Here is an 18,763-nt window from a genome sequence, read left to right on the forward strand (position 1 = left end):
AACTCTTTGCTTGTCCTTTGTTCCTTCCCGCCTAAGGTTGTCTGCGCAGCTCCACGCGCCAGACTCCTTTCAAGGAAGCCTGCGTGAAGACCATCTGTTCCAGCGATACGCGAGACGAACTCTTCTCGCAGCGCGCTAAGAATTGTAATTCTTCTCGCGGCGCGCGAAGAACGGTAGTTCTTCCCGCGACGCGCTAAGGATTTGTAGTTCTTCTCGCAGCGCGCTAAGAATCGTAGTTCATCCCTCGACGCGCGAAGAATTATAGTTCTTCCCGCGGCGCGCTAGGAATTTTAGTTCCTCCCGCGGCGCGCTAAGAAATGTGATTCTTCCCGCGGCGCGCCTTAGCCTTCTCGCGCTAAACCCTTGAGTTTTTTTTTTTCTGTTTAATCTAGCCGTTTGTTTTTGTGAAGTCTTATCTTCTGTGCTGTTGACCTGACCTATCTTATGTCTGAAAAGCCACTTTTGGCGCAGCATGCGCACCAACCCCATTGGTTGGCAGAAAAAGTGACTTACATTATCTTTGGAGATCTGCTTTTTCCATGCTTGACCAGTACCTTTATCTGACCCGCCCATGCCTGTTACTGTTCCCTGTCAGCTTTATCTTGCCCCCTGCAGCTGCCATATCTTTTGATATCTTTTGCTTTTGGAATCTTTTACTTTTTGGAGATCTTTTCCCCTTTTCTAAGGATTGTGTTCCCTAGGGTTTCTCTATAAATAATAATATTATTTTTCCTAACACATCACACACAAACACTTAATTTCTTCTATTCTCTCTTGCTCCTTGCTCTCTCTGCCGCCTCCCTCTCTGCCTCCGTCTTCCTCCCTGTTCTGCCCTGCTTTTCCGGTAATATATATTATATATAATAATTTACTTATTAATTATGCTAACTTATATTCAAGACTTAAAACCAATCGTTAAAACAATAATCTTTAATTATAGGTTAACTTGTGCTTGTTTAAAGTTGGTTCTTGCTTTATCTTACACCGCACCGTTTATCAAGTGAGTAATCTCGTACCTAATCCCTTTTTATTTTTAATGTTTTGGGATGTTCATGTGTTCGTACAAACTCAGAGTCTTAAACTTGTTTATGAACTTTAGTCGCGCAGTATCCCATGTGTTGAGGACGTTTACTTGGCTGTTTATTTGTATGTGTGTATCATTAACCGCTTTGTTCGGCCTATTCCGAAGTTTTCATGGATCCATTAGATGAACACGGGAGACCTATCGTTTACGGTTTTCTTTGTTTACACTTGCACAAATGTTTTTCTCGTTTTTGTGCTCAATTGGGAGCACGGATTGAACTATGAACTATGAGCTATGATCTATTTAGGCTTGATCACAATCTGATTGCACCCTTGTTAAACACCAGACATACACGTGTTGCGCGCAGATTTATTGTTATCTATGTATGATATTAAACTTGATTTCTCACCAACACGCAAGTGTTTGACGTTTATTTTAACACATGTTCAGGTTTGCAGTAGCTGTTTTGGAGCTTGTGGACACGTAGGAAGTTTTCTTTATTTTGGACCTAGATTAAAATGTATCAAGACAAGCTATTGATTGTTCGAATATTTTGCCTTATAATATAATGATTTATGATGATTTATGTTATCTTATGTTTACTTTGCGCGTGCGCGAATGAATGTATTTATTAAATATTGACACCCAATAGTGTCACGAGTAATGAAACAATATGTGGCGCCCCGATGTATAATCCGCCTTTGGTCGGGGTGTTACAAGGAATACTATTCAGCCGGCTGTACCTGCTTGGAAACCTACCTTCGGCTATAAATACTCCAACACCTTGGAATGGTATGGACACATTACATTATCTGATATCTCATTATCTTATCTTCTCTAGCAATCTCTTAATATACACTTATATTCAAGAGCAATCTAGTCTGATTCTCACGCCGGAGGGTGGTCACAAGGAGGTACCCCCCCTTCTCAGTGACGAGCTCACGGTGTCTGTTTTGCAGGTCATCAGAAGACCATCTTTGCCGGACCTAACCCCTCGTGGGAAACATCTATTTAACCTCCAGATTATCCGTAATCTGCCTGGGGTCAATTAGTGTTTCTTTATTGGCGCCATCCGTGCATAAAAGCTATAACTAATTCTCAGTTTTTTCAAAACTTCCGAAAAGATGGTTAACGTTACTCCGGTCCCCAGGCCAGGGAGTAACCAAGAAACCCCGGTAACCACAACCCCAGCTACTGGGGGGAACACCGGCGAATACACACATTTTACGAACACTACCCCGGTTACCCAAGCCGGGGCAAGTGCAGTAAACAATCCTCCCCTGGGATTCATTGATACCCAGGTGGAAAGACAACAGAAGAGCCCCCCCCCCCCCCCCCCCCCCGTCAAACACTTGAACAAGTTAAAGCGTGGGCGGAAAAACGTCAAAGGGAATTCTAAGCTGAGTTGGATGAACGCTTACGTTCACTCCAACAGGCTGACGAATTCGGAAGCACTCGACAACAGCTCAACATGAGCAATAAGTGCGAGTACTTGGACGACAATTCAGAGGAATCCGACACCGACGTAAACCCTCGCCATAGGGCGAAAGGGAAGCGTAAGGACACGGACTTCCAACCGAGAAGGAATTTTGGAGAAACCTTCAAACCAAAAAACGCGGGTGGAAACCCACGTGACTTCTCTAAAACCTTCAGACCAACCGCTGCAAATGCGGGAACCTCCAAGTTTGCAAGGGACATTGCGGAAGCAATCGCCCCAAGAAGTGCCAAACAGATGTCCAACATCGGCACTTATGATGGTATATCCGACCCAGATGATCATTTGAATAGATTCATAGCGGGGGCAACCGTCAGCAACTGGACGGAACCCACGTGGTGTTATATGTTCCAGATGACGCTGGTTGGAGCAGCCAGAGCGTGGTTCGACCGTCTACCGGTCCACCACATCTACGATTGGGCAGACTTCCAACAGAAGTTTAGCCAACACTTCAGCCAACAAAGAAAGTATACCGAAGAGCAATGGACAATCCTCAATTGCATTCGAGAGGAAGATGAATCTTTGCTAGACTTCATCACTCGCTTCAACTCAAATAAGCTAAGTCTGGGTAGTATTAGCGAAGATCTTGTTCGCGCTGCTTTCATCCAGGGCACAAAAGACCTAGAGCTCATCCGCACCTTAACGGGTAAAGATGGCATGCCATCCACATGGGATGCCATCATGACAGCAGCTTAACGCTTCGCGGAAACGGAAAAGCAACTGGGTAGAGATCTTCCCCAGAGCACAAACCTCTACACCCAGAAAACAAGAGAAAACAATGTCCTTACCGCCCGACTAAACAAAAAGAGGAAGCTAGGCATTTGGCAGTCAAGGGTAAACTTTGACACCTCATCCGGCTCGCACCCTCGGTTAGGCGGAAAGGATAACATGCCGTCGTCAAACCGGAACTCCAGATGGACGCCACTCACCAAAAGCGTCACCGAGATATTCGACACCGAGAGACTCCCATGGCCAAAGGCTCCAATAATCCGAGAGCGTCACAACGCTGATCAGAGCCAATTCTGTGAGTTCCACAGGACAAAAGGCCACAACACCGACGAATGCATAGACTTGAAAGACATCATCGAGACATTTGTCAGAAATGGGACTCTCACGCACCTCGTGGCGTAATGAACGCTGAGCAGGCTAATGCGTGTAGAACCCCAGTTGGGGAAAACACGAATAAAACTGCAGCTTCAATGTCGGAGACTACATACTGCGTAAACAACGAGATTCCGAACCAAGTGCATATCGGCTCGAAAGGCTCGATGACACTCCCAAGAACATGGAAGGGAGCTCAATTACACAGTCTGCATGTAGATCAATTCCAAACTTGTAAAAGAAAAGGCTCAGAGCCACTTCTAATGGAAATGATTCTTCTTATCACATTGACGCTGATGATCTTACATTTATACTTATAAACTTTCCACACTGATATGCCGGTCTTCACCGCATACATAAGTAGGGAAGTAAGTCGTTGCGTGTGGAAGGCGGCAAAACCCGCATAAACACAAAAAACGGCAAACCTTTACGCAGGTCAGTCATAGGTAAAGTTGGGACATCCCACTAAATGAAAGTGCCTGTCCTACCCGCACAAATCATGATAGAGGAAACCGAACTAACCTATTGACAACCGCGCGTTGAACGGTTAATTTATCCAAAACACTGATATGCCGGTATTCACCGCATAAATAAGTGTGAAAAGAAGTCGTTGCGTGTGGAAAGCAGCAAAACCCGCATAAACACAAAAAACGACAAGAGTTTCTAAGGAAAAGATGAGGAAAATCTTCACGCAGGTCAGTCATAGGTAAAGTTTGGTCATCCTACTAAATGCAAGTGACGGTCTTACCCGCACAATCATGATAGAGGAAACTGAACATTAACCTATTGACAACCGCGCGTCGAAAGGTTAACTTATTCAGAACACTTAGAAAATCTCTTAAGGAAAAAATGAGGAAAACCTCCACGCAGGTCAGATATAGGTAAAGTTTCGCCATCCTACTAAGTGAAAGTGACGGTCTTACCCGCACAATCACGAAAGAGGAAGCAAAACTTTAGCCTATTATCTGCCACGTTGAAAGGTTAACTTATCCAAAGTACTTGAGAAATTGCTAAGTTAAACTAAAGTATGCACAAGCGAATCATATATTGTTTATGCGGCAAAACAAGTGCCAAATTAAACTATAATATGCATGAGCAAGTCGTATAACGTTTATAAAGCAAGAGTGACGGTCCTACCCGCACAAAGGATTTACATTCCATAAAAATTCAAATATTACAAGAATTGTCGGGTATCTACCCGCCTACAAGAGTGTAAATCTATACAAAAACATAAACCTATCCTAACAGTGGGAAGGGATCTAAAGGTTCAAGCTTCAGGACCACTCCTGTGACATCTGACCCGATCCGACCCGACCCAGGTACCCGTTTCCCTTATCCGATCTCTTTCTTTTGTGATTTAATATTTATTTATACTTATATTTTACTTTTAATAATAATAATATACTTTTTCCTTCCCGCCTCTTTCTCTCTCTTTCTTTCCGCCGTCCCGTCCCTCTCCTCTCTTTCCGCCTTCTTTTCCCTCTTGTCGCCGTCCCGCCCTTACGCCTTGTTTCCCTCTTTCTTCTAACTCTTTGCTTGTCCTTTGTTCCTTCCCGCCTAAGGTTGTCTGCGCAGCTCCAAACACCCCGACCAAAGGCGGATTATACATCGGAGCGCCACATATTGCTTCATTACTCGCGACACTATTGGTGTCAATATTTATTTATACACATTTTATCGCGCACGCGCAGCGGGGAAAATAAAGAACATAAATCAAACATAAATCAATATATTATAAATTATAACATTCAAACAACGTTAACTTGGCTGTTTATTTGTATGTGTGTATCATTAACCGCTTTGTTCGGCCTATTCCGAAGTTTTCATGGATCCATTAGATGAACACGGGAGACCTATCGTTTACGGTTTTCTTTGTTTACACTTGCACAGATGTTTTCTCGTTTTTGTGCTCAATTGGGAGCACGGATTGAACTATGAACTATGAGCTATGATCTATCTAGGCTTGATCACAATCTGATTGCACCCTTGTTAAACATCAGACATACACGTGTTGCGCGCAGATTTATTATTATCTATGTATTGTATTAAACTTGATTTCTCACCAACACGCAAGTGTTTGACGTTTATTTTAACACATGTTCAGGTTTGCAGTAGCTGATTTGGAGCTTGTGGACACGTAGGACGTTTTTACTTTTGGACCTAGAATTAAAATGTATCAAGACAAGTTAACGTTGTTTGAATGTTATAATTTATAATATATTGATTTATGTTTGATTTATGTTCTTTATTTTCCCCGCTGCGCGTAGCGCGATAAAATGTGTATAAATAAATATTGACACCAATAGTGTCGCGAGTAATGAAGCAATATGTGGCGCTCCGATGTATAATCCGCCTTTGGTCGGGGTGTTACAGATTGGTATCAGAGCTCGTTGACTTTAGGATAGGTGGTTAGACGTAACGGCCTAGAATACCTAAGAGTCCCCTCTCGCGCATGAGAGAAATCTCATGTTTGCGCGCTTATTGTTAATTACTCGTTATTTATGAATATGCTCGCGCTTGCGCAGTATATGATTTTATGTTTTATTTCGCGATATTTCGATTTTTGTTGAATTTCGATTTTTATTGATTTTTCTTACATATTCGTTTGTTGGGTTTGAAAATCCGAAAAGTCATGGTGATACATGAATAGTTGATTTTCAATTTCCATTTACGATTATGTTCTGAGGTTGGAGACTTGAAAAGTCATGGTGATACATGAATTGTCAACCTCCAATACTCATTTTCTTGTGTATTTTATATTGAGGATTGAAAAGTCATGGTGATACATGAATCGTCAATCTCCAATACTCGTTTGCTCGTATATTTTAAATTGGGAATTCGGAAAGTCATGGTGATACATGAATTGTCGATTCTTGATTCGAATTTGTTACCTTTATTAAGTCTGCATTTAGGGTCATTTATTTTACTTTAACTTTTGATAGTATCTGACTCCGTGAAACCAAGCTTTATAAGATTAAAACTTTGCGCTAAAACCAAGATATTAACTAAAATTAAAATTTTTATAGAATGCCTCCGCTATCTCGCCGATTTCAGAGAAGAGAAGCCTCGCGCATGCGTAGACAGCAACGTTCCCAGGAAATGGCCGCCGCAATAGCCCAAGCCTTGAGCCAAAACAATACCTCGAGTTATAACATTAAGTCCTTTAACGCGGGTAACCCTCCAAAGTTCACAGGTCTTGAAGGAGCCACCGTGATGCTCCAATGGCTCGAAAAGATTGAAAACACTTTCCTCCATACCCAATGCCCCTCAGACAGACGAACCCTGTATGCTTCCAGTGTCCTGGAATCCAGAGCGCTTACGTGGTGGAATGGAGTAGCTCATGCGCGTGGCGCAGAAGCTGCTTCCAGCATGCTCTGGGAGGAATTTAAGGAAATTCTTACGCGAGAATTCTGCCCTCCCAACGAAGTTAAGCGCCTGGAGGAGGAATTTTGGAATCTTAAGCAATACAGCGGTGAAGCGCGCGAGTACGCGACGCGCTTCCATGAACTAAGTTTGCTTGTCCCTCACCTTGTTACCCCTTCCCGCCGAGCCATAGAGAAATTCCTTGGGGGTCTTCCCATGGAAATTCAGGATTCTGTATGGGCCAGAAACCCAGTTACCCTCTCTGACGCCATTGAGTTGGCCGCTGTGCTCAGCGACAACCATGTCAGAGCAGGAACCCTGTTCCTGCGGGGAACTGAGAAGACCAAACTCACCAAGACTGCCCCTGAACCAACAGAAACCAAACCTGAACATGTGTTAAAATAAACGTCAAACACTTGCGTGTTGGTGAGAAATCAAGTTTAATACAATACATAGATAATAATAAATCTGCGCGCAACACGTGTATGTCTGATGTTTAACAAGGGTGCAATCAGATTGTGATCAAGCCTAGATAGATCATAGCTCATAGTTCATAGTTCAATCCGTGCTCCCAATTGAGCACAAAAACGAGAAAACATCTGTGCAAGTGTAAACAAAGAAAACCGTAAACGATAGGTCTCCCGTGTTCATCTAATGGATCCATGAAAACTTCGGAATAGGCCGAACAAAGCGGTTAATGATACACACATACAAATAAACAGCCAAGTAAACGTCCTCAACACATGGGATACTGCGCGACTAAAGTTCATAAACAAGTTTAAGACTCTAAGTTTGTATGAACACATGATCATCCCAAAACATTAAAAGCAAAAAGGGATTAGGTACGAGATTACTCACTTGATAAACGATGCGGTGTAAGATAAAGCAAGAACCAACTTTAAACAAGCACAAGTTAACCTATAAATAAGATTATTGTTTTAACGATCGGTTTCAAGTCTTGATTACAAGTTAGCATAATTAATAAGTTATTATATATAATATATTACCGGAAAACAGGGCAGAGGAGAGGAGAAAACGGAGGCAGAGAGGGAGGCGGCAGAGAGAGCAAGGAGGAGGTCAGGAGAGAGTAAGTGTTTTGTGTGTGTAGTGTTAGGAAAAATAATACTATTATTTATAGAGAAACCCTAGGAGACATAAATCCAGAAAAAAAAGGAAAAGATTCCAAGACAAACAGAACAAGACAAAACAAAAGATATCAAAAGATATGGCAGCTGCAGGGGGCAAGATAAAGCTGACAGGGAACAGTAAAAAGGCATGGGCGGTTCAGATAAAGGTACTGGTCAAGCATGGCAAAAGCAGATCTCAAAAGATAATGTCAGTCACTTTTTCTACCAACCAATGGGGTTGGTACGCATGCTGCGCCGAAAGTAACTATTCAGACATGAGATAGGTTAGGTCAACAGCTCAGAAGAAAAGACATTTACAAAAGCAAACGGCTAGAATAAACAGAAGATACAAGGGTTAAGCGCGGGAAGGCTGAGTGCGCGAGCGCGAAGGCTGGCACAACAAACCTTAGCGTGCTGCGGGAAGAATCACAAATCCTTAGCGCGCTGCGTGAAGAACCTGGAATTCTAAGCGCATCGCGGGAAGAACATCCGTTCTTAGCGCGCTGCGAGAAGAATTTCAATTCTTAACGCGCTGCAAGAAGAGTTCGTCTCGCGTATCGCTGAAACAGGTGGTCTTCACGCAGGATTCCTTGTAAGGGAGTCTGGCGCGTGGAGCTGCGCAGACAACCTTAGGCGGGAAGGAACAAAGGACAAGCAAAGAGTTAGAAGAAAGAGGGAAACAAGGCGTAAGGGCGGGACGGCGACAAGAGGGAAAAGAAGGCGGAAAGAGAGGAGAGGGACGGGACGGCGGAAAGAAAGAGAGAGAAAGAGGCGGGAAGGAAAAAGTATATTATTATTATTAAAAGTAAAATATAAGTATAAATAAATATTAAATCACAAAAGAAAGAGATCGGATAAGGGAAACGGGTACCTGGGTCGGGTCGGATCGGGTCAGATGTCACAGTAACCTGAACCCTCAAACCGTAACAACCTCAAGCGCAGGCGCAAAGCCTATGCGCTTACCAACCCGCCCATTACCCAACAACCCATTTATCAACCTCCAGTTTACACGCCTAACCCACTGTCAGCCTACCCAACTCCCCCTGTAGTTCACAACTATGCCTTAACCAATCCAGCACTCCCTGCCCCGCCAACTAAGAAACCTTACACAGGAAACCATCCCTTTTGCCCAACCTGTAGATTTCACCACCCAACCCAAACCCCGTGTCGACTTTGTAACCGATGTGGCCGTACTGGTCACACTGCTGAGAACTGTAGAGTCCTTCCCGCCAACCCAATTGCGCCAACACCACCAGTCTACCCGCAGAACCCACAATCAATCTACCAAAACCCACGACCCAGGTCGTGCTATAACTGCGGTGATCCCCGTCATTTCCGGAACGCGTGCCCGAGACTACAAGTGCAAATCACACAGGCGAATCCGGTGAACCAGATTTCAAACCAAGTGACGCGTGGACGAGCTTTTAACATAACCGCGCACCAAGCGCAAGCGAATAATGACGTAGTTAATGGTACATTTTTGCTTAACGGATTTTATGCTTCTGTACTTTTTGATACTGGCGCCGATCGAAGTTTTATTTCTCGCGCCTTCGAGCAGAAGCTTGCGCGACCGCGCAACGATTTAAAAGAAGATTTTTCAGTTGAATTGGCTAATGGCGAAATTATTTTAATTAACTCGGTGATTAAAGATTGCACGCTTAACCTTAACGAAAACGATTTTCTGATTGACCTCATCCCCATGCCTCTTGGAAGCTTTGATGTTATCATTGGTATGGACTGGCTCTCGAAGAATCGCGCCGAAGTTATTTGCGCCAAGAAGATGATTCGCATTCCTCGAGAAAATGGTGATCTTCATATTTACGGCGAAAAACCCTCCAGTGGTCTTAAACTTATGTCTTGCGCCGAAGCCCGAAGGCTCATGCGGAAGAAGTATATTGCATTCCTAGCCCATGTGGTTAAGCCTGCTGAAGAGAAGAAGCTTCGCGATATCCCTGTTGTGCGTGATTTCCCTGAAGTTTTTCCTGATGATCTTCCTGGTATCCCTCCCGCTCGTGAAGTCGAGTTCCGTATTGATCTTGTCCCTGGTGCTTCCCCCGTAGCTAAATCTCCTTATCGTCTTGCACCCGCTGAGATGCAAGAATTGGCAAGCCAACTTCAAGAGTTGACTGCTAAAGGATTCATTCGCCCTAGCTCTTCGCCCTGGGGTGCTCCGGTGTTGTTCGTTAAAAAGAAAGATGGATCATTTCGCATGTGTATTGATTACCGCGAGTTGAACAAACTCACCATTAAAAACCGGTATCCCTTACCGCGTATTGACGACCTCTTTGATCAACTCCAAGGTGCCTCTTGTTTCTCGAAGATTGATCTCCGCTCTGGCTATCACCAGTTGCGCATCCGCGATGAAGATGTTCCGAAGACTGCTTTTCGAACTCGTTATGGCCATTTTGAATTCTTGGTCATGTCCTTCGGTCTAACCAACGCACCCGCCGTTTTCATGGATCTAATGAATCGGGTGTGTAGGCCTTTCTTGGATAAATTCGTGATCGTGTTTATCGATGATGTTCTGGTGTATTCTAAGACCAAGGCCGAGCATGAGCAACATCTCCGATTGGTATTGCAAAAGCTCCGAACCGAGCAGCTCTATGCTAAGCTTTCCAAGTGTGAATTCTGGTCTGATGAAGTACAGTTTCTTGGTCATGTTGTTAACAAGATGGGTATTCATGTCGACCCATCCAAGATTGAAGCAATCAAGAACTGGATTACGCCATCCTCTCCTTCTGAGATCCGTTCCTTTCTGGGCTTAGCTGGTTACTACCGGCGATTCATTTCGAACTTCTCGAAGATCGCTTTGCCTTTAACAGCTCTAACGCACAAAGGTAAACCGTATATTTGGGGCTCGAAGCAAGAAGAAGCCTTTCTAACGCTCAAGCGTTTGTTGTGTGAAGCTCCTGTTCTTGCGCTACCTGAGGGTAATGATGATTTTGTCGTGTATTGCGATGCATCCAACCAAGGTCTCGGTTGTGTTCTTATGCAACGAGGCAAGGTTATCGCTTATGCATCGAGGCAACTTAAGGTTCATGAAAAGAATTATACAACTCACGACCTCGAGCTTGGTGCAGTTGTTTTTGCCTTGAAGATCTGGAGACACTACCTTTATGGTACTAAGTGTATCCTTTACACTGACCATAAAAGCCTTCAGCATATCTTTGATCAAAAGGAACTTAACATGAGACAACGCCGATGGAACGAACTCATCAGCGATTACGATTGTGAGATCCGGTATCATCCTGGTAAGGCTAATGTGGTAGCCGATGCGCTCAGCCGAAAACCCTGCCAGCTTAACTGTATCTTGCCGCGCACCCAGCTTCACTTTGCGCCGATTCAAAGCAACCTTGAATCGCGTATTCGTGACGCGCAGCGCGCATCCATCAGTAATGGTAACCTTCGCGCCGAGTTAGCGTGTGGCGCGGAAGCACTCTTTGTCCCTAATCTGAGTGGAATTCTCTGTTATCTTAATCGCATCTGGATTCCCTTTGATGGGAATCTTCGCGCTGATATCCTGAGTGAAGCGCACAAATCTCGGTATTCTATTCATCCTGGCGCTGATAAGATGTACAAGGATTTGCGCATAACTTATTGGTGGCCCGGTATGAAGAAGGATATTGCTGTGTTCGTAGCTAAATGCCTGACTTGTTCTAAAGTGAAAGCTGAACACCAACGCCCATCTGGTTTGCTCGAACAACCAGAAATTCCTACGTGGAAATGGGAATGTGTAGCGATGGACTTTATTACCAAGTTACCTTTGACAGCAATCAAACATGATAGCATTTGGGTAATAGTGGATCGATTGACTAAGTCTGCTCACTTCCTGCCCATTCGTGAAAACTACCGTGTTGAGCAACTCGCGCAGCTTTATGTCAAGGAAATTGTCTGCCGCCATGGTACTCCTTTGAGCATCATATCCGATCGCGATGGCCGTTTTATATCTCGCTTTTGGAAATCTCTCCAATCTGCGCTAGGAACTCGCTTGGACATGAGTACGGCATATCATCCTCAGACTGACGGTCAGTCTGAGCGAACTATTCAAACTCTTGAGGATATGCTCCGATCTTGTGTTCTTGATTTTGGAGGTAATTGGGATTCACACCTGCCTTTGATTGAGTTTTCTTATAATAACAGCTATCATTCCAGTATTGGTATGGCCCCATTTGAAGCACTTTACGGTCGTAAGTGCCGCTCCCCGATTTGTTGGAGCGAAGTGGGAGAAGCTCAAATCACAGGACCCGAACTTGTTCAAGAGACAACCGATAAAATCGCCAAGATCCGTGATCATCTGCTGACTGCCAGAAGCCGACAGAAGAGTTACGCAGATCGTAGGCGAAAGCCTCTCAAATTTCAAGTTGGTGATCTTGTTCTCCTCAAGGTGTCGCCCTGGAAGGGTGTTGTCCGCTTTGGGAAGAAAGGTAAGCTTGCTCCTCGTTATGTTGGACCATTCAAGATTCTCGCGCGTGTGGGAAAAGTTGCCTACAGACTTGACCTGCCGCCCGCGCTCAGTAATGTGCATCCAACGTTCCATGTATCCAATCTCAAGAAGTGTTTAGCTGACGAGAACCTTCACATTCCACTTGATGAAGTTCAAGTTGATGAAACTATGCATTTCGTTGAGAAGCCTGTTGAGATTATGGATCGCGAGGTTAAGCAAACCAAGCGCAGTCGTATCCCTATTGTTAAAGTTCGCTGGGAGTCCAAGCGCGGAGCCGAGTTTACATGGGAAAGGGAAGATCAAATGAAGATCAAGTACCCGCACCTGTTCTCTGCGCAACCTACTTCGAGATAAATTTCGGGACGAAATTTCTTAAAGTAGGGGAGACTGTGACATCTGACCCGATCCGACCCGACCCAGGTACCCGTTTCCCTTATCCGATCTCTTTCTTTTGTGATTTAATATTTATTTATACTTATATTTTACTTTTAATAATAATAATATACTTTTTCCTTCCCGCCTCTTTCTCTCTCTTTCTTTCCGCCGTCCCGTCCCTCTCCTCTCTTTCCGCCTTCTTTTCCCTCTTGTCGCCGTCCCGCCCTTACGCCTTGTTTCCCTCTTTCTTCTAACTCTTTGCTTGTCCTTTGTTCCTTCCCGCCTAAGGTTGTCTGCGCAGCTCCACGCGCCAGACTCCCTTACAAGGAATCCTGCGTGAAGACCACCTGTTTCAGCGATACGCGAGACGAACTCTTCTCGCAGCGCGTTAAGAATTGAAATTCTTCTCGCAGCGCGCTAAGAACGGATGTTCTTCCCGCGATGCGCTTAGAATTCCAGGTTCTTCTCGCAGCGCGTTAAGGATTTGTGATTCTTCCCGCAGCACGCTAAGGTTTGTTGTGCCAGCCTTCGCGCTTTCGCACTCAGCCTTCCCGCGCTTAACCCTTGTATCTTCTGTTTATTCTAGCCGTTTGCTTTTGTAAATGTCTTTTCTTCTGAGCTGTTGACCTAACCTATCTCATGTCTGAATAGTTACTTTCGGCGCAGCATGCGTACCAACCCCATTGGTTGGTAGAAAAAGTGACTGACATTATCTTTTGAGATCTGCTTTTGCCATGCTTGACCAGTACCTTTATCTGAACCGCCCATGCCTTTTTACTGTTCCCTGTCAGCTTTATCTTGCCCCCTGCAGCTGCCATATCTTTTGATATCTTTTGTTATCTTTTGTTTTGTCTTGTTCTGTTTGTCTTGGAATCTTTTCCTTTTTTTTCTGGATTTATGTCTCCTAGGGTTTCTCTATAAATAATAGTATTATTTTTCCTAACACTACACACACAAAACACTTACTCTCTCCTGACCTCCTCCTTGCTCTCTCTGCCGCCTCCCTCTCTGCCTCCGTTTTCTCCTCTCCTCTGCCCTGTTTTCCGGTAATATATTATATATAATAACTTATTAATTATGCTAACTTGTAATCAAGACTTGAAACCGATCGTTAAAACAATAATCTTATTTATAGGTTAACTTGTGCTTGTTTAAAGTTGGTTCTTGCTTTATCTTACACCGCATCGTTTATCAAGTGAGTAATCTCGTACCTAATCCCTTTTTGCTTTTAATGTTTTGGGATGATCATGTGTTCATACAAACTTAGAGTCTTAAACTTGTTTATGAACTTTAGTCGCGCAGTATCCCATGTGTTGAGGACGTTTACTTGGCTGTTTATTTGTATGTGTGTATCATTAACCGCTTTGTTCGGCCTATTCCGAAGTTTTCATGGATCCATTAGATGAACACGGGAGACCTATCGTTTACGGTTTTCTTTGTTTACACTTGCACAGATGTTTTCTCGTTTTTGTGCTCAATTGGGAGCACGGATTGAACTATGAACTATGAGCTATGATCTATCTAGGCTTGATCACAATCTGATAGCACCCTTGTTAAACATCAGACATACACGTGTTGCGCGCAGATTTATTATTATCTATGTATTGTATTAAACTTGATTTCTCACCAACACGCAAGTGTTTGACGTTTATTTTAACACATGTTCAGGTTTGCAGTAGCTGATTTGGAGCTTGTGGACACGTAGGACGTTTTTACTTTTGGACCTAGAATTAAAATGTATCAAGACAAGTTAACGTTGTTTGAATGTTATAATTTATAATATATTGATTTATGTTTGATTTATGTTCTTTATTTTCCCCGCTGCGCGTGCGCGATAAAATGTGTATAAATAAATATTGACACCAATAGTGTCGCGAGTAATGAAGCAATATGTGGCGCTCCGATGTATAATCCGCCTTTGGTCGGGGTGTTACAACTCCCTCCAAACCCACTTGTACCCGCACCATCAGTTGGCTGTGGCGGTTCAAGTAAGGTCTTGAGAATGGTTAACCCATCATCAGCAGCGGCAACTTCGTTCACCTTCTCCACCACTGAATGCGGGAAGGCAGCATACTGGTTCACTGCTTGGTCATAAGCAGCTTCAGTATCCACATCATATAAAGGGAAGTTGGAAGGCGGGATGCCCTTCTCAACGAACCCTAGACCAAGCAGGAAGCCAGTATTTTCCCCATCCTCATGAGAAGCGTTGAGGGCTGCGCTCATGGCATCGTCATATGATGTGTCCGTGAAGACCCGATGCACAACCTACAAAACAAAAATACAAGTATCAAAACCTTTTCTAAGTATAAAGAAAAACGTGAAGACATTATGAAGCTAAGCTTACCTGCGACAACGCTTCTCGTAGAAGCCATTCCTTGGTACCAGAGCCTCCTGGAGGGCAGCTTGAGCTTGGTTACGGGCGCGTTCGGCTTCACTTTTGTTAAGGTTGGCAAGCAACACTTCCTTAGTAGCAGCCTCTTCAACGCCCTTTAGCTTACGCTCAGTATGGTCAAGCATACTCCTCTGGTCCAAGATTTCTTGAAGCTTCTTGGCGTCTTCCATGGCCAAGGCGTCATGAGCCTGCTGGAGCCTTTCTAATTTGGCATTGAGCTCCTCATTCTCGGTGCGTAGAGGCTCAGCAACAGCTTCAGCCCAGGTGGCCCTCTCAGTTGCGTTCCGAGCGGTTTCCTTAGCTAACCGAAGCTGTACGTTAACAGCTTGGGCAGTCTTGGAACGGGCCTCGAGACGGGCCTGAACTTCAACCTCAAGGGCCTTGAAGGCCTTCTCCTTCTCCGCAGCAACGGCGGAGAGCCTCCTGTTCTCCTCCCGGACAGCCCGCGCTTGAGCTACTTCTTGGATACGAGCTGCTTTTAACTTGTCGTTTTCACGACAAAGCAGCTCGACGCGCGGCTGCATCCGGGCAAGGAGAATTCGAAGCTCGTTTGTCAGCCTACCCTCCTGGTAGCTTGACATAGCTTCTCCCAGTGCACCACTGGGGGCGGCGTGCCGCGCCCACTCGACGCAGTCCACAGCCGTCCGAAGGGTGGTTCCCCGGCGGATGTTCCACCGCGGAACAAACACCTCATTCGAATCCGACACTGCAAAAACAAAAAGCAGTAAGGAAAAGATGATAAAAAAAAAAAATAAAACATAACAGGCCAAAATAACCCTACGCACCTGTAGGGTCGACGACAGGCCTGTAGCCGCCAAACCCATCACCCGAACCTAACGGATATCCATCCAAGAGGTCAGGCAGATGGGAAGGAGGCAGAGATTGGCTATACGCCCAACCCCGGACATACCTGAAGGACCGGCCGTAGCCGCCGGCGCCGGAGGAGGCATAGCGGAGGCCGCCGTGGTAGAAACCAACGGAGGTGAACTCACCGGAGGTGAACTCACAACCGCGGCCGTGGCTGTGGAAGAATCCACAGAAACACTCATCGCCGGCTCAGTGAAGGAATCAGTGAATATGGCACTGACAACCGGCGGAGACGTTGTCACAGTTGGAGCAGTTGCCTCAACCGAGTGAGCAACTGAACCAACTGAAGCAGGCGCAGCCACCTGGGTCATCGCCTCAGGTAGGTTGACCAAACCTACCATCATGGGTCCGGAGGTGCTCCTCCCCGCTCCACCCTGGAATGCGGTAGCATCCACGCCTACACGAAGACGATATATAAGTATAATGGCGGAAAGATATGAAGTTAAAAGTAAAGGAAGTTTGTACTTACGAGTCCTCTTGAGCTTGAAGGTACGAACAGGCGGGGACGAACCCGATGGAACCGGCCTCTTTAAGCCGGTCACCGTCGCTGTACTGGGCTGCCCGGAGGTGACAGCCGTCTCAACCTCCGGAGCAGTGATCTCAACACCACCAGGGTTCCCCGCCACCTCCTCGCTTTCGGTCTCTGAGTCAGACCGATTCACCGCATCGGCAGTGGAGGCAACCTTCGCCTTTCCCTTCCCGCCGGCGGCCTTCTTCTTCCTCGCCAAGAAAGGACCATCTGCGGATTCCTCATCAGAAGATGACAAAATTAGAGGAATTCCCGCAGAGGTTTGAGCATTGAGAGGGCGAGGGTCAAAAAGTTCTTTACCTGGCCGCCTGGCGCTCAGGATCTCGTGGCCCGGCGGGTAGACCTCCACGAACCGATCCGCCGTTTGCTCAAGGATGGGCAACTCGTTCTCATCTAGAGCACGAGTACCCATCCGAGCGGGACCATCACTCTCCCGCGGCTACAGGAGAGACTGCAAGTCGTTTCCCTCTGAAAACAAAAAGAAAAAACGGTTAGAACAAAAACCCTAAATTAACGGATAATATGAAGCATACCGTAAGGGACAGAGTTCAAACCGTATTCGAGGACGATGGAAATCTGTGACGCCTCCTTCCACACCCGGCTCATCCCGAGCAACACCATCCCGGACTCCGCAAAGCGGTAAACCGGAGACTGGATCCGGGAAACCTTGGAGAACCATTCCGCCTCCTGGTAGTTGGAGGCGTGAAGGTTCGGGAGAGCTCTCCCATTCTTGAACGTCATCGCTATGGGGACGACGCGAGCGGAGATATAGAAGAACTCCCGCTTCCAAGATCGAAGACTGCGCTCGGTAGCGCAGATCTTCAAACCCTTGATCCGATTAACCAAGGTATACCACCCCTGGATGCACCTCCAGGAATAGAAGGTCATCAGCCGGTCAACATGGGGCTCCACACCCAGAATGAAACACCCACTCGAAATGGCGGATCTTGGCGATCGCCATTGGGTGTACCTCAGTCAGATGCACACCGTGTCTCTCCAGAACATGGTATACAAACTTCGTCAATGGGAACCTGAGATTCCCATAGACGAAGAATGCAGCGTACACCCCTATCTTGCCCTTGGGGGCATCGTACACCGTCTGATGAGGTGCAGGAAACTCATGCTCGAAAGGCTCGAGCATGAAATTCCTGACGACGTACTGATAGAGGTCGGCCGGAAGAGCACACTGGCACTCGCCAGCAGTACTCTTGTCATCCTTGTCCGACGTGGACGACGGATTCTCGGCATACACGTCAGACTCCTCGGCGGTAGCCTCAAGATCATGAACAGAAGACATGTTTTGGATGTAAAGAAGAACGATTTCAGGAGAATGCTCGACAGAAAAGTTAGAGTATTCGCCGGAAATCATTTAGAAGAAGAAGAGAGGTGAAACTGTGAGTTGAGATGCAACCTCTCCTCCCTTTATATACTCATCGCAATGAATGCGATGAATTTAATGCGGAAGAGAGAGGAAAACACTGGTGCAATGAAACTATGACACGTGGAAAAAGCAAGCTGGCAACAGCTGTTGACAGGACGCGTGCTGTAAACTTCGCGGCCACGCGCCCGAAAACTCGCGCCCACGCGCCTGAAAAAGCGTCTGGAATGACCATATACTGTCACGTCGCCATAACTTCCTGCACGTCCTGACACTGCCAGAAGAAACCGTCGGACGACGTTTCAACAGTTTGGACTGTTCTTATCCTTTCACCAACTCTTCGAATTTCAAAAAGATTCAAAAGTAAGCGGGACTATACCCCTTACCTTGGCAACCAAGTAACTATAAGACAGGTGCGAGTACAATGTTAAGGCAAAACCCTTCACAAACTTAGCACCTGCAGGGAATTGAAGCCAATAATACCTCGGCAACCAAGTAACTATAAGACGGGTGCGGGTACAGTGTCAAGGCAAAGTCCTTCACATACTTAGCACCCGCAGGGAATTGAAGCCAGGAATACCTTGGAAGTAAAGTAACTATAAGACGAGTGCGGGTACAGTGTCAAGGCGAAACCCTTCACATACCTAGCACTCCGCAGGGAATTGAAA

Source organism: Bidens hawaiensis, unplaced genomic scaffold, assembly GCF_021521415.1.
Source record: "Bidens hawaiensis isolate Kalapana, Puna unplaced genomic scaffold, B.hawaiensis_p1.1 tig00020944_1, whole genome shotgun sequence".
In the NCBI taxonomy this organism is placed as follows: Eukaryota; Viridiplantae; Streptophyta; class Magnoliopsida; order Asterales; family Asteraceae; genus Bidens; species Bidens hawaiensis.